Source organism: Bactrocera latifrons, unplaced genomic scaffold, assembly GCF_001853355.1.
Source record: "Bactrocera latifrons isolate USDA-ARS-PBARC rearing strain unplaced genomic scaffold, ASM185335v1 scaffold_120, whole genome shotgun sequence".
Lineage (NCBI taxonomy): Eukaryota > Metazoa > Arthropoda > Insecta > Diptera > Tephritidae > Bactrocera > Bactrocera latifrons.
This window is the reverse complement of record NW_017534631.1, coordinates 944,579-959,248: the sequence shown is the minus strand read 5'-3', so window position 1 is coordinate 959,248 and position 14,670 is coordinate 944,579. Positions and strand designations below refer to the sequence as shown.

General features: G+C 36.2%; 1 pseudogene; it reads left to right on the top strand.

The window, feature by feature from the left end:
- LOC108978331 overlaps window positions 1–14,670 on the top strand; it is a 57,142-nt pseudogene that overhangs the window by 24,850 nt on the left and 17,622 nt on the right.

The following is a 14,670-nucleotide window of genomic DNA, read 5'->3' as shown; positions in this document are numbered from 1 at the left end:
GCTGTTGCGCTGGCAACAAGTATCGTATTAGAGCTTTTAGGTTTTGCACGTGCACAAGCCTTCCACAATGATCATACTTACTTACATACATATGAATGTATGTATACCGAGCGAATTGCCAGTGTATTGGCATTTAGTTTGTTATTGTTTGTTGGTACAGTCGCATCTAATTCGATGGCTTCGTCATCGCCATCGTTGACTTGTTGATTTAGTAGACGTACCTGTACATATATACCTTCATACACACAAACACTCGAGTGTAACATACTTGTATATTGAAAACATAAACATTCTAATAATGGAAAGATTAATGTTGAAAGGAGAAAAATATGGTATTTGTGAAATAATGATAAGAAAATTTAAATGAACTTACTTACGGTAAACAATTGAACCACCAATTGGAAGAAGGGAATAATTACAAAAAGTTCTGTACCGAAATAATTAGAAAAAAACTGATTTACTCTCAACACATACATCAAGTACCCGTGATATCTTAAAATGAAATGTAGTAAAAATTGTTGCCGATAATATGCTATAAAAAAAATATTTTATGTAAAGAAAAACAAAAGTTAGGCTAGTTTGAAATTCTTGGAATTATTCCCTTTTTCCAATATATGAAAATAAAGACACAAATATTAAAGAATATTAGCATTTATTACATTAATAACATAGAACCATCCAATGTGGTTGTGGGCCAAGTCAAAATCAAATCATAAAACGTCTTATACTCTTCAGGAATATATGGTATGATTTTTCTCACAGATATAATAACTACATTTGATCCATTTTTTAACGAAAATTCAAATTTTATTTCAATATGAGTGCATGGTAACATACAAATGTAACCACTTTAACCACTTTATAACAAAAACTCAATATTTTTTTTATTTTTAGCGCAGAAAGGAGTACTACGCGAAAGTACTTCAGTCCCCCGGGTATTCGCTCGACCAGGGTTATTTTTTTAAAGTACTTCAGTCATCCCGACATGATATTATATAAATTTTATAATACTATATTATCATAGAGTTTTAGTTATATGTGTTTATTAAATATAAATCACATATTATACATATACATACTCTATGTAAAATGTATAATATGTCCAAAAAGTTTTCACAACTCAATTATAACTTAAAAAATGTTAGAAAGTATTTTTTATTATAATTAATGTGGAAAAAAGAATCACGCAAAAAAACAAAAAAGGAAAAATTGTTGAGAATCCTACATATTTGGTGTTTAAGATGTGGCATCCTCATAATTGTAAACAATCTAACCTTTGCAACGCCGAGTTCGCTAAGTGATTTTGAAATTAATAAATTTAGGTGAAATATTACAAAATAAAATCGAAGTGTGAACTTATTTCAATGCTTAGAGTGTATGTTTAAATATACAGAGTGAAAAACGTCAATAAATTTAATGGAAGATAGAGAAATACCTTATGTTATTAGTGCATATTTTTGAACTTTTAATCGTGAAAATTTTAAAAAATATAAGCACTTTTTATATTATTTTTGGATATTCCTCCTCTGGAGAAGCTCCCCTATCCGGACATACTCCATTTATACGGAAATTCGGTTTTTTTGCTCCTCCGCCAAAGTAATCGGAATCGTGCCTTCCCTTCTTCCAATTGGTGGTTCAATTATCATTTTGCATCTGTTCACTCTTTTAAAAATTCGGTTTTCAAACCCTCTGAACCTGTTGCATAGTTTAGTTTTCCTCACAGTAGCTAACAACACTTAAATAGTAGGGTTATATATAGTACGTGCATCAAAAATCCAACCAACTTCATTCAGTTGTCGCAGTTTCTAGGCAATTTGCGAATATGCTCTTTTATGAAATAATTTACCTAATTCATTTCAGCTTTTAAGTGCCATTAAGTTTTATTGTAAGCACTGAAATTAAACATAATGAATTATTATCAAATACGAAAGTAACAGAATAACCAAATTAAGTGAATAAAGTTATATTCCGAGAACATCGTAATGTCTATTAAGTACTTCATTAGTGCTCACTGAGTGCATAAACCGCTTAAATAGTGCTCATTGTATAATTCCGCACAGATCGGTTGTTGCTTATTAGAGGTCATAATTCATAAAAGGACTTGTTCTAATTACCGCCGTCACCTAGTGTTCGAAGCAAAATGCAAATAACTTTGTTCTATTGAGCAAATATGCTTATGTGGGTGCCACTTAATTTCTATCATCTTATGTATTATGTACATTATACATTAAAATATTCACAAATACATATTATATATATTATGTGTACATATCTATATACAAATGCTGGTGCTGTTAGAGTGACTGCATATTTATTATGTGTGTTTTTCCTTTCAATATACTCGTAGAAAAGCGAATGTTAATTGACATATAATTTACTTTAAGCGCTTTATATTGTTTATTTCGTTACGAGTAGAAATGTGCCGAGCGATGAAGTTTAAGCATTTCTCTCTGTGTATGTCGTGAGTCATTGAATACGTTGTTTCCCTTTTTTATACTCTTGCAACATGTTGCTACAGAGCACAATAGTTTTGTTCCCCTGTAAAACCGTTAGGTATCACATAAAACTACTCGGCATACATATATATCAGAAGGACGAGACGAGTAGAAATCCGGATGACTTTCTGTCCGTCCGTGCGTCCCTGCACACTGTAACTTCAGTAAATATTGAAATATCTTGATGAAATTTGGTATGCGCATTCCTTGGCAACAGAAGTAGGAGATGGAATCAGACCACTGCCACGCCCACAAAACTATAATTTGGCACAGGAGGTCGCAGTAGCAAGTGGGGTTGGCTCCGCCCTATAATAAGTTTAATGTATATATCTCATAAAACACTAAAGCTACAAGACCCAAATCAAATGATCACCCGCCACATAACGATATGGTTAAAAACTACCAAAAGCGAGATAAATCAATAACCAAATACGCCAGGGACATTAACTTTTGTGGTATGGCGGGATGAAAATTTTACATTGGGCGTCGCACAGCCTACTTTTTGGAGAGATCACATTTATTGGGACCCGACTGGTCGATTGATTCCGACTAAATTTAGTTCGTGAAATTCTTCTAATATTCCTATGACATAGTGCGAAAATGGGCGAAATCGGACTCTTACACTTTGCATGAATAATAACTCTGGCCACAAATTGTTCAAATCCAACTAAAACTGCTCAAGCCTCTTCTTGTTCTTTATTGGAATAGGCATCGCTTACATGGTTATAGCTGAGGTTACAGTTGCGCGCCAATCGTTCTTCCTTACCACTGTTTGACGCCAATTGGAGGTTTCAAGTGCAGCCAGGCCCTTTTTCATTTAGGCAGCGGGTACTGCGTCGAATACTTTCAGGGTTGGAGTGATTTCGTCCAATCGGGCGACATGACTTAGCCAAGGTTATTTCGATGAACTATGTGTATCTCGTACTGCTCATTGTTCCATCGACTGCGGCACTTGCATTGACAATGCGCAAAAGAGATGTTGATTTAAATCGCGAACAGTTTGTATGCTGATTTTTATCATGAAAATATATTAAGAACCAATTAACTTGAAATTTTCTGTTTTACATGGAGTCATGGCTACGAAATCGTTAAACAAAAAATAATACAATTAACAACCAATACCCAGTGAATTATGGTGGCAAAAACCAAACATCTTGATGTCCTCCGAATCAAAGGACGATGGACCCACAGACTGAACATCTATTCGTGGATTGGCAGACAGCATGGAGACCTAGATTTTCACCTAACTCAATTACTATGTGGACATGGGTGCTTTAAAAGCTCCCTGTACAGATTCATTCCAGCACGACATTAGTTCTAATTGTCCGACGTTTTCAGATTGTTTCGATGACTCTGAGCATTATTCTTTTATTGCACACGCAAGTACAAGGAAATACTGAGAACTATACTCGGTGGTAGTTTTACGGTGGAAATTTTGGCGGCGCTATATGTCAGTCCACTGAGAACTGGAAAGCTGTCAGCGAAGCGGCAGCCTCAATCATGACAAAATTGAGACATGTCTAGAAGATTAGGCGTCCGTGCCATAAAGGAGACTTAAATGTCTTATCACCTCCACAAAATAATACTTCATCAGATGGTTCCCTGAAAGAGTATAAAGTTGGGAGTAGGTTAAGTTTAACGGATTGGAGTTCCGCACTCCGGCTCTTGATACTGCCCCTACTTAAAAAAATCACCGAGTTCATACAATATCGCTCCATGCAGTAATCTGCCGATATATAAAAGCTTATGGATTCAAAAAGGCGCTACGAGGAACAAAATTTAATGGACTAATATAAAATTGAATACAGAGTTGATGGCCATAAAGAATTATAAATTTTAGTATAAAAAATAATTGTTATTACAATTAAGAGTTGGCTTGAATCCAATGTAGTCGTCAGGGAGTACAAAAATTGTTAAAAAAATTCACTTGAATTAATAAACTCTAAAACTTATTAGTTCAATGTAGCAATTTTAGTAGTTCAAGAGATACTAGTGTAGAGTAAACTTATATGTAACCAAATAAATTAGTTTTACCCTGCTCATATATAACATATATAGAACACTATAGCAATTTCGGCTACTTTACGGTAAAACAAACAAAAGTAAAATGAAAAATTTTATACTTCAATAATGCGTCGGTTAAAATATGAAACAATTTCCTTTTTAACTAAAAAGGTTTTCTTTATCAGATACAAGAAAATCCCATCAAATATTTGGTCGCAAATCCAATTACAGTCACGGCTCATGGTTTTTTATTATGCAGATAAAATCACTTTGATCCCATTTTCATGGATTCATATGAAATTCCTTTTGCCATTTAAATCGTCGTTGAATAGATTCATATTAAACAAAACAGAAATTAAATAAATTTATGTTGACATGTTGTATATTTTGATTGAAATGTTCCTCAAGATTTTAAATGTACCTTAAAGTAGGGGCATACCTTATATATATTCTGGTATGTATATGAATACCATATAGATAAATATGCATATATTTATGCAAGGATATAAATTAGCAGTGAAACAGAGTAATATATTATAACAGCACTGGTAGTGACATATGCAAAACAACAGCCGCTCAAAAGAATTTGCTGAATCTTAATTACAGCGCACTACAAACTTTCTGAGGGTCCTTTAGAAAGTATATGCATATCTTCTGTATATTTATTGTTTATATCATCTGTACTATCACTTGTCATCTCAACAAAAACCATTCCGCCAACACGAAGTGCCCTCTTCAAAACACGCGAACGCAAAGCACTATATACCATGTTATGTATGTATACAAAGATGCTTCAAAGTTCTTCATTGAACATACATAGTTATAACTTTAAGCGCCTACAAGTATTTACAAGAAATTGCTATGATGGGGCATATTGAGTAGCTCTTCAAATCAATAATCTACAGATAGAATCCCCACAGTAAGCAAAAGAGACCATTCCCTACAAGTCGGCTCATGTAATTACATATTTGCGTATTCGCGTGTGTATTTATGTGTACATATGCACAATTTGGTTAAGCCGTAATGGCGTGCTCTCCACTAGAAGTCTATATATAAAATCTAGACACTCATTCGATTTAACTATCATGGCGACAGCGATTTCTTTCCGTTGTTGTCCGCGACTAACACAATATGTGTTTGATTCAACATTCAAAGTTCTAACACATTTCTTACAATATAACAGAGTTTATATATATGTGCTTGCTTAGGTGCTTTCGCAAGCATCAGGGACGTAATCATGCTGGTTTAGGCTAAGCAAGGAATTCGTAGCTATACAAATATCACAATGGATCATAAAGAATATTTTGTGACACCCTTCTTCTTCTTTACTAACGTAGGCAACGGTTACGCGGGTATAGCCAAGTTTACAACAGCGCGCCAATCATACTGCCTTTTCGGAGTTTGGTGCCAATTGGAGATTCGATGTGTAACCGGGTCCTTTTCCACTTGCTATTTCTAACGAAGTTGAGTTCTTTCACTTTCTGTGCCTCCCCCGTCGGGTACTGCGTCGAATACTCTCAGAGCTGGAGTGATTTCTTCCTTTCCGATAACATGAACTAGCTGACGTATCTTGTGTCTCTTAATTTGCTGACCTATGGCAATGTCGTCGTGTATCTCGTACAGTCCATCGTTTCATCGACTGCGGTATTCGCCATTGCCAATACGAAAAGGACCATAAATATTTCGCAGAACTTCTCTCTCGAAGACTGGCAACTCCGACTCATGCGTTGTCATCGTCCATGCCTCTGAACCATATAGAAGGACGGGGATGATGGTAACTTGCAGAATATGGCCTTCGTACATCGAAAAAGGACTTTACTTCTCATTTGCCTACTCAGTCCGAAGTTGCAGGAGTAGGTGTTAATGATGTTTCCAAGATAGACGGAATTAGCTACGTCTTCACTGTCATCACTGTCAACAGTGGCGTTGAAGCCAAGTCGCTGGTGCGCTGACTGTTTGTTTGATGACAAGACATATTTCGTGTTGTCTACGATCGTAACCAAACTCATACGCTTCGCCTGCTTATTCGGACGGCCAGACGAAGCTTTTGGTCTTGCTCAGCGTCAGCTGTGTGTTAACATTCTGCAGATTGTGGATCTCCCTTTTTTGTAACTTAGGCAGAGACCCTTAAATTCCAATCGTCGAACATGCTTTCGTCCGACCATATTCTACGAAGAAACTGATGCATGCTATTTATCACTTCTTTGCCGCCGTATTTGAAAGTTTGGCCGGAAATCGATCTGCCTTCGCCACTGTATTGTTCTTTAGACGGGTAGCGATATCAATTCTCTTCTAAAATTCATTTTTACAAATTTAATTTTTATGTAATCATGTTTATTCACATATAGTATTTACACATTTTAAGCTATATGGCTACATAAATTTTTCTTCGATGTCTTTTTATAACAAATTTTTTCTTAAATATTTTTGCGAGCGTAAAATCAGATCAGTGAACCACGGCGCTGATTAACGCGTATATTTGAAAACTCTTGTGAGTGTTCGCTAGTGTCAAACCACTCGCATATCGAGGCAATATGAGTGTCACCTATTCTTGTTTGTCCAATGTCGCTACTACTGACAACTAATTTAAATAATGGTACTACAAGTCGTATACATTACACTCAGACAATGGCAATATGTACTTATCTTGAATAAAATATGTTTGCGCCTAAAAGTTTGTGGGCTTGGAGTTGGAAATGGTGCACGTGCATTGTGCTTCATTCTGTTGGCACACCTCAGGATTAAACAGTTTTTTTTTTAATTTCTAACAAAACTAAAGCAGATACAATTATAAAATTTAAATTTAAAAAATTTGTATTACATTAAACAACAAATAGCTTCCAAGTTTTTCTTTAGTATTTATTATTTTTTTCTGAATAATTACAAATTTAATCAGGTCACCAGGTTAGCACATATAAATTTTTCCGGTATTTTTAACATTTTTAGACAAGAACATATTATTAAATTTAGGCATTAATTTATTGAAAATTTATGAATTAATTTAATAATGAGTCGACTTCGCCTTTTAAGAATGATTTCAAGGATCCGACTGGGTAGCGATTCCTATACTTTTCCTATGTAGAAAAAGGACCAAGCACTTTTAATACCTTTAGCTACATTCTATTTAAGGGATTATGGTCCGGCAGACGCGAATAATCTGCTAGCCAACTTTTATCTTTCATTTTCCTCTTCCAAAGATTATGAAAGTAATTATTATATCCATCGGACCCTTCCAAATTAATTAATTTCTTCGGAGAAAACAACGTAACTCCAATCAGATTTTCAGGCCTTCCGGTGGAAAAGTTATCGTATTTCGCCTCCAACATAGTCACATTTTAGTTTATTCTATATTTCTTATTTTCAAATATAGGCCATTCTTATCACCCCTGTAATACTAGAAAAGTTTTGCAACATCATTTGGCCGGATTAAGGTGGTCGATGCGTGATGGTTGAATGGTTTTACTAAATTTCTCTCTTCTCAACATCGAAGATACACACGAGATACAAATGCAGAAGGAATAACTTTACAACCGAGTATATTAAAAAATGATTTTCCTATATATTAAAGATTAAGGGTTATAAAGAAATCATATGCATGAATATCTGGTTAAGCACTCATATGCCCTCTTTATTATTACAAATTGCTCAATTTGTATTGCGCCAGCATTTTATTACCCATCCAGTTAATTTCACACGCCTTAAAACTACAAGTCTTCTTCATATGGAGAAGAAGTTAGAGTTAGCTGGATATTGTTGTTCTATTATTTTATATACTTTTTGACTTTTGGGTGATCCGTTTCAAAGTTCCCTACCATTTTAAAGAAAAACATAAAACTTGGCATGTATTTTTTGAAGATTATCTATTTCAAATGCGGCTGTCTCAGATGGTCCTTCCGTTAGGTCTTACTTTTGATGACTCGATCGAGCATTTCGCCTGGTACCTGGCGAATGACACGAGTACATATCCTTACAGGAAAAAATCTAAGGGTATGATATCAGACGATTTGGACGACCCAAAACGATAAATTGTCTGCGCATCGAAGTGTTCTCTCGATAAATCCACTGATTGATGCCAAACCAAATGTCGCTGAGAACACGACCTTCAATTTCAAGTATCAAAAAGTCGATTATCTTTGCGCGATAATGGTCACCATTGACGGTTACGTTCGCACCGGCATTAGTTTTGAAGAAATATGGACCGAAATGGGCCTCATTGAGAACAAATTTTGACGAAGACGTCGAATCTTCTTGGAACTTTTCAAGCGCCCATACAGGAAAGTTGGCTCAGTTCTTGAACAAGCTGAATTTTTTAGGCTTTAAATTTACGATAAAAAATGCGCCAAGTCGATCCATACCTCGGTCTGAATAGCTGCAAACGGCGCGGAGTCGACTCTCCACAGAGTTCGTGTACACTGTCAGGTATGGCTGCAATATGTTCTTCACGCCTTGCTGTATGTGTTCCATTCGGTCGAATTCTTTGCAGAACTTGAATTTTTCGGAATAAACTTTCTGTCTCTAATTTAATAAAGTTAAGTTAGGTTAGGTAAAATTATAAAGCTAATCCCAAAAGAGGTTCCACTTGCACTGATTATGATCAATTCTTCGTGAAGCAAAAAAGTGTTCCAGAAATTATAATTTAAGTGTCGACAAAGCGCCATGTACCCATTACAAATCTTATTAGGCGATTAATTTATATACCCCTAGCTTAGGTGGATGTCTGACGGTGCGGGATCCAAGATGTTTAACTTTAATCTCGCAGATGGTCGGTAACCAAAAAGAAAGCATTGAAGTGCTTCAATTACGAAGCAGCTTCTGCAACTTTCATCCGGTAAGTTTTTAGCCTTACCGCTAGGACAATACCCAGTTACAACTAGTGGGTTAAGTCATATCACTTAATTCCAAAACAAGTTATAAGGAATAAACTATATTTCTTCCATCTATGTTCTTCTTAAATTTGAATTTCGAACTTTCGTATTTTTACATTTTCAGTTCCGAGGAAGAACGCGGCATGGACGAAAAATTGGTGTGCGACGAAGTACCTTTACGTACATTAAGCCAATCACCGCTGGCGCCGCAACATCAACAACAACGTAGACAAAGTAATCAAAGCACGCAGAGTACAACAAGAACCAGCACACCACTTCAAAGGCGGCGCTGTTCTAACGGAAACGCCATAACTATCAGCAACCAATTTGAGCTTCCATGAAAGCCGCTGGCTCAGCATGAGCTCCTCAACGATGACGACGACGTTCACAGAAAATGTCAGCGAGATAGTGTGAAAAATTCTATGCTCGATATTACGGATAACGGTGATAGTGGCGTAGGTGCAGACGATGAAACCGACTGTGGTCTCAGTAACCGGCGGCACAAACCGAGGACTGCGTTGGGGGTGTAGTAGCTGAGGCTCATAATGGGGATTTAATTAACTCACACGCAGTATATGAAGGTATGTAGGTAATTAAGCAGTGGTCGGCAGGGATGATTTACACAAAACATATATAATGTGAGACAAAACAAATCATTAAATTACTTTTTGCAAAATAATATCTAAAATAACGCAAATTATCCAAAATCGTATTGCATGCAGCAACTTTCCGTGCACATCCAGTGAATGATCAACGTACAGCCAAATCTTACCCACCTGCCGCACCGACTAAAGGGTCCGCTGTCACTTCGAAACGACCCACAACGGCCATTGACCGCGTAAGGGCTATTAAAAACGCTCCGCTGCGTGTGCAGTCCGTGCGAATTGTTGAGCAGAGAATGAAGCTCGGACCGAAAAGACGCTCCGAATGCTGCAGCATATTTGGCAATACGAGCAATTATGGTAAGATAATAAATACAATTGGATCATCCACAAGGTTACACATTGCCATAAGTGCAATGCCTTGTAATCCAACTACTTAGTCGAAGCTTATTCTCCTATTTGTTACAAGTATACACATATGTACTTCAATTGTAATGTGTAATTTGCCATGCGAGCACTTAATTGAAATTCTTTAATTTCCGGTCAACTTCAGTCATATCTCTCACATCCTGCTTACGTCAATCGATTGTGAAGCCGAGGAAGGCAAGACGATATCGGAGCCACGGCCACTTAACAATCAAACTTATGCAGCTTTCAAGAGTGCCAATATTATCAAGGGCATATTATGTCCATCTCTAACAAATTCATTCAAGCAACACTCGCTGGAGCGTTCGTATCTAACGTACACGCATCGTCAGTGTCAAAAGTCAATGATCATTGTCAATCTGGTTGACATTATGCTTAAAGTGACGCTCGCAATTGTGTGGTTCAGTAAAGAGGGCAAGCAGAGTAGCAACACGGTAGGTATTAAAAATTATTTCGAAAATATTATTTAGATTAGAGAGTAATCTCTTACTCATCCTCTTACTGTAGATAATTTTATAAAAATTCCATATTCTTAAAAAAAACGACCGTGCTTCTATTAAGGGGTTATGTACCGAAACCGAAAACAGATATTTTTACGATTTTGTTTAATAAAAATAAACATATATTAAAAAAAATATAATATGACCTTGCAAAGGTACATATTTGAACAATTTGCCCTGAAATCTTGATACAAAAATATTGGAAATTCAGTCGTTGAGACATCATCTTCTTAGGTGAGTTACAAATAAAGTGCACTCGCCTTGGACAGCATAACTTATAATTGGTCTATCGAAGATTAGAAGTTATTAAGAAAAAATACCTTCGTTCAATAACAGGGTAATGTTATTTTAAAGATGTATACACAATTCGAACTAAATCGGTCCATAACTTTCGAAAAAACGCGTTTGAAAACGTCGAGCAACCAAGTTCTTAAGGCACCTAACACCTTAATAGAGGTTGAAAATGTTTAATGATATAAAATAAATACATACATATAAGATATAAATATGCACTAAAATAGGTATTTGAAATTGCGGTATTAATCATGGCTTCAGCACATCTGAAGGAATGAAATACAATAAACCTATAGTTCAAGGATGCAGTTCACTTGAGGTCAAAAGTAGCTACCTGATTACCGTTTTAATAGTTCTAGAACAGAATATCAGCTAACTGTAGTAATCTTCTTGTGCTAAGTATGACTCCTGTCAACCATCCCATATTAATACTTTTTCCTCTACTTTACAAATATACCAAAGGTTAAAGTGGGAAAGAATCATATATTAAAAATTAACTTATAACGGATAACCCAAATAGAGGTTCCCTTTTCAATAGCATTTTTTCGACAGATCACGTTCTAAAAAGATCTGGTTTTCGAGCCAAGTTTTGTTCAGCGATGAAGCCTATTATCAATGACTCAATGACTATATAAGCAAACAAAATTGCCGCATTTGGGAGGAAGATCAATATGAAGAGATTCATTTCGCGCCATTATAAATACTTTTTTATGCCTTAAATTGAAGCTCATGATCTCGGCGACATTTATTTTTAAAAAGACGGCACCACTTCCCACACATCGCATCACTCAATGGATTTATTAACGGAACACTCCGGTGGGCAGATAATTTCACGTTTTAAGAAGGTTGATTGGCCACCAAGATAGTGTATTGTCACGCCGTTAGATTTTTTCCTGTGAGAATATGGAGAGTCTAAAGTGAATTCGGACAATCACGCTTCGACTCAAGCCTTGAAGCAAAATATCACGCTTGTAATTCCCTAGTTACCAGTCGAAACGCTAGAACGAAACTAAAATTGGACTCAACGGATGGACCAGCTAAGACGTAGCTACGACCAACATTTGAAAGAGATAATCTTCAAAAAATAAATGCCAAGGAATGCTCTTTCGAATTATAATGAACATCCCCGTAGGGAAACTCGAAATGATATTCATAGATGGTATGTAATAAAAAATGTATGAAAATTCCATTCAGTCTTACTTAAAATGTCCAATATCTCGAGAAGAATTAATGAAAATGGTTTTGACCTTGGAACTTTTTTGTAGCAAATAAAATTTACTACAAGTTTGTCATGTACATTTTTTCTATGGCTCTTGTAATTTACGAGATACGACTTTATTGCACTGAGGACTTTTGTAGAGTGAACAATTCTGAGAAATATGCGTCTAAAGTCAAAGCGATGCCATAAAATACCTCTGAGCTGTAGGCATTTAAAGATAAAAAATCACGTTGTAGTGTATTTTCTACGGAAAATTTTTACATGCTATAGTCCAGTTCTTAATGCCAATATTCAGGGCTAAAATTTGTCAGGGAATTTTTTTAAGGTATTTCCAAGGAAATTTCGTGACGGGGTTGAAAAAAATTAATAGTTAAAAAAAAAAAAGAAAAAAACCCAAATATATATACATATATAAGTACTCGTATATATATACACGCACGCAACGTGCAAATAGGCATGCTGTTATTGTTTGACAGAAGCATCATGCCAAGAATGTGTTTGTCTATTTTCATTTAGCAAAACAACATTGACAGCACGATAACGTATTATAGCGATGGAGAGGTGAATATGACCGGGTCGGTTTTGTGTATTCTTGCCAATGTTATTTGGAATTTTAGAGGTGCTTCGCCAACAACTATTTACAGTGGGCAGTTTTGTTCACTTGGATACTGATGAATATATAAGGAAAGCCATTTGGGGTTATTGTTTTGTAGGTATGTACAAGGTTATATAGGCTAATGTGTCCACTGAGCATTATTCATATAGTTATCTGATAACTGACCCAATAAATTATTTTAAAAATTCAATCAAAGTAGTAATACCGAATTAATATGAAGAACAGTCATGTTTTTTCCCTTGTCAAATATCGACGCAAAACACCGGTTTATCATGCTTGAACATTTTCAAACACTGCTCCGAATCATCAACTCTGCTTTTGGTGAAAAGTGAGCTCGTGCGGCATTCACTTTGCACAGAGCTTTCTCAATCACAAATATTCGTGCATTATACATATGATGTACATGTTCAATTGATGTCTTTCGAACAACTTCACTTTACGGTCCTCCAAAATTGTTTTGTGGACTTTTTTGAGTCACAGTCTTGGGTGCTCATTTTACCACATCGAAACTTAGTATACCAAGCCTTGTTGGCTGATTTGCCTACGGCGCTCTCAGCTAATGAGGTCAAATCGCTTTTAATGGAGCAGTGCAAGAGAAGGCTGAACCTGGCAGCAGGCAATAGGAATACGTCACGCCAAGCTACTACTTGGAGAGTACAACTTGTCAGGTTTAAAGATATGATCAATCTTTCCCGAGACAAATTCTGCATCCTTGTCGCGCTCTATATAGGGCGCTGCAGGCTCAGGAAGCACTTCCATAACGGGTATAGTCTCTTGAGCAAACTAACGGTTTTTCGACATGGGACAGGAAATTGCAGAACACCTGATTCTAGATTGCCCAGTAATTTGTAGAAGCAGACTCAAGGCGCTGGGATATATTGTGAACAGGAATCACACCACCTTAGTTACGCCCACCAAGCCTTTGGAATCGTTCATATTGCTGGACCTTTGTGACCATATGTGATATAGTCGCAGTGCAAAGTCTCAATTTTCTATCTACAGTAAAGAGAGAGTAATAACTAATTCTCTTCAGTTATTTCTTTTTCCAAGTCCACAGCCTACATACACTGGACATAATTATATCAATCTCCTAAATGGAAACGTTTTGTTGTATAAATTAAGGGACTAGATTTATACTACGAAACCCTTCCTTTTTAGAGACACTCTGTTTAGCCATATTTATTTACGATTTAACTTCATCGCAGTAACCTCAAATAAATACCTCTGCAGCCGTGGCATTTCGCCCAACAAAAGTAGCATGCGCCATTTTACTAAAATTGCATATATATTTATATATTCTAAGTAGATAGTCTTGCATAATTTCCTGTGACACACATTAACATTGTTATTATTATTTCTTTTTTCTCGTTTCCTCCTTTTCATTGCACCTCCCCACACACAGGTTTCGTTGGCGAAGGTATTGGTTTCACGTATCGCGAATATTTGGTCTGGTACATCCTGTTCGTGATATTTGTGCCGTATGCACGGAAGTGGTGCGTCGTCGGTGGCACCATCACCGCCAGTTGTCATCTGGCCGTAATTACGATAATTAAATTTAGGCGAAAAGAAGTACGTAACCTACAAAAGCGAAATGTCAATGGCACAGTCGGCCTTATTACCATTATTTTAGTGTATCACATGTAGCGCAC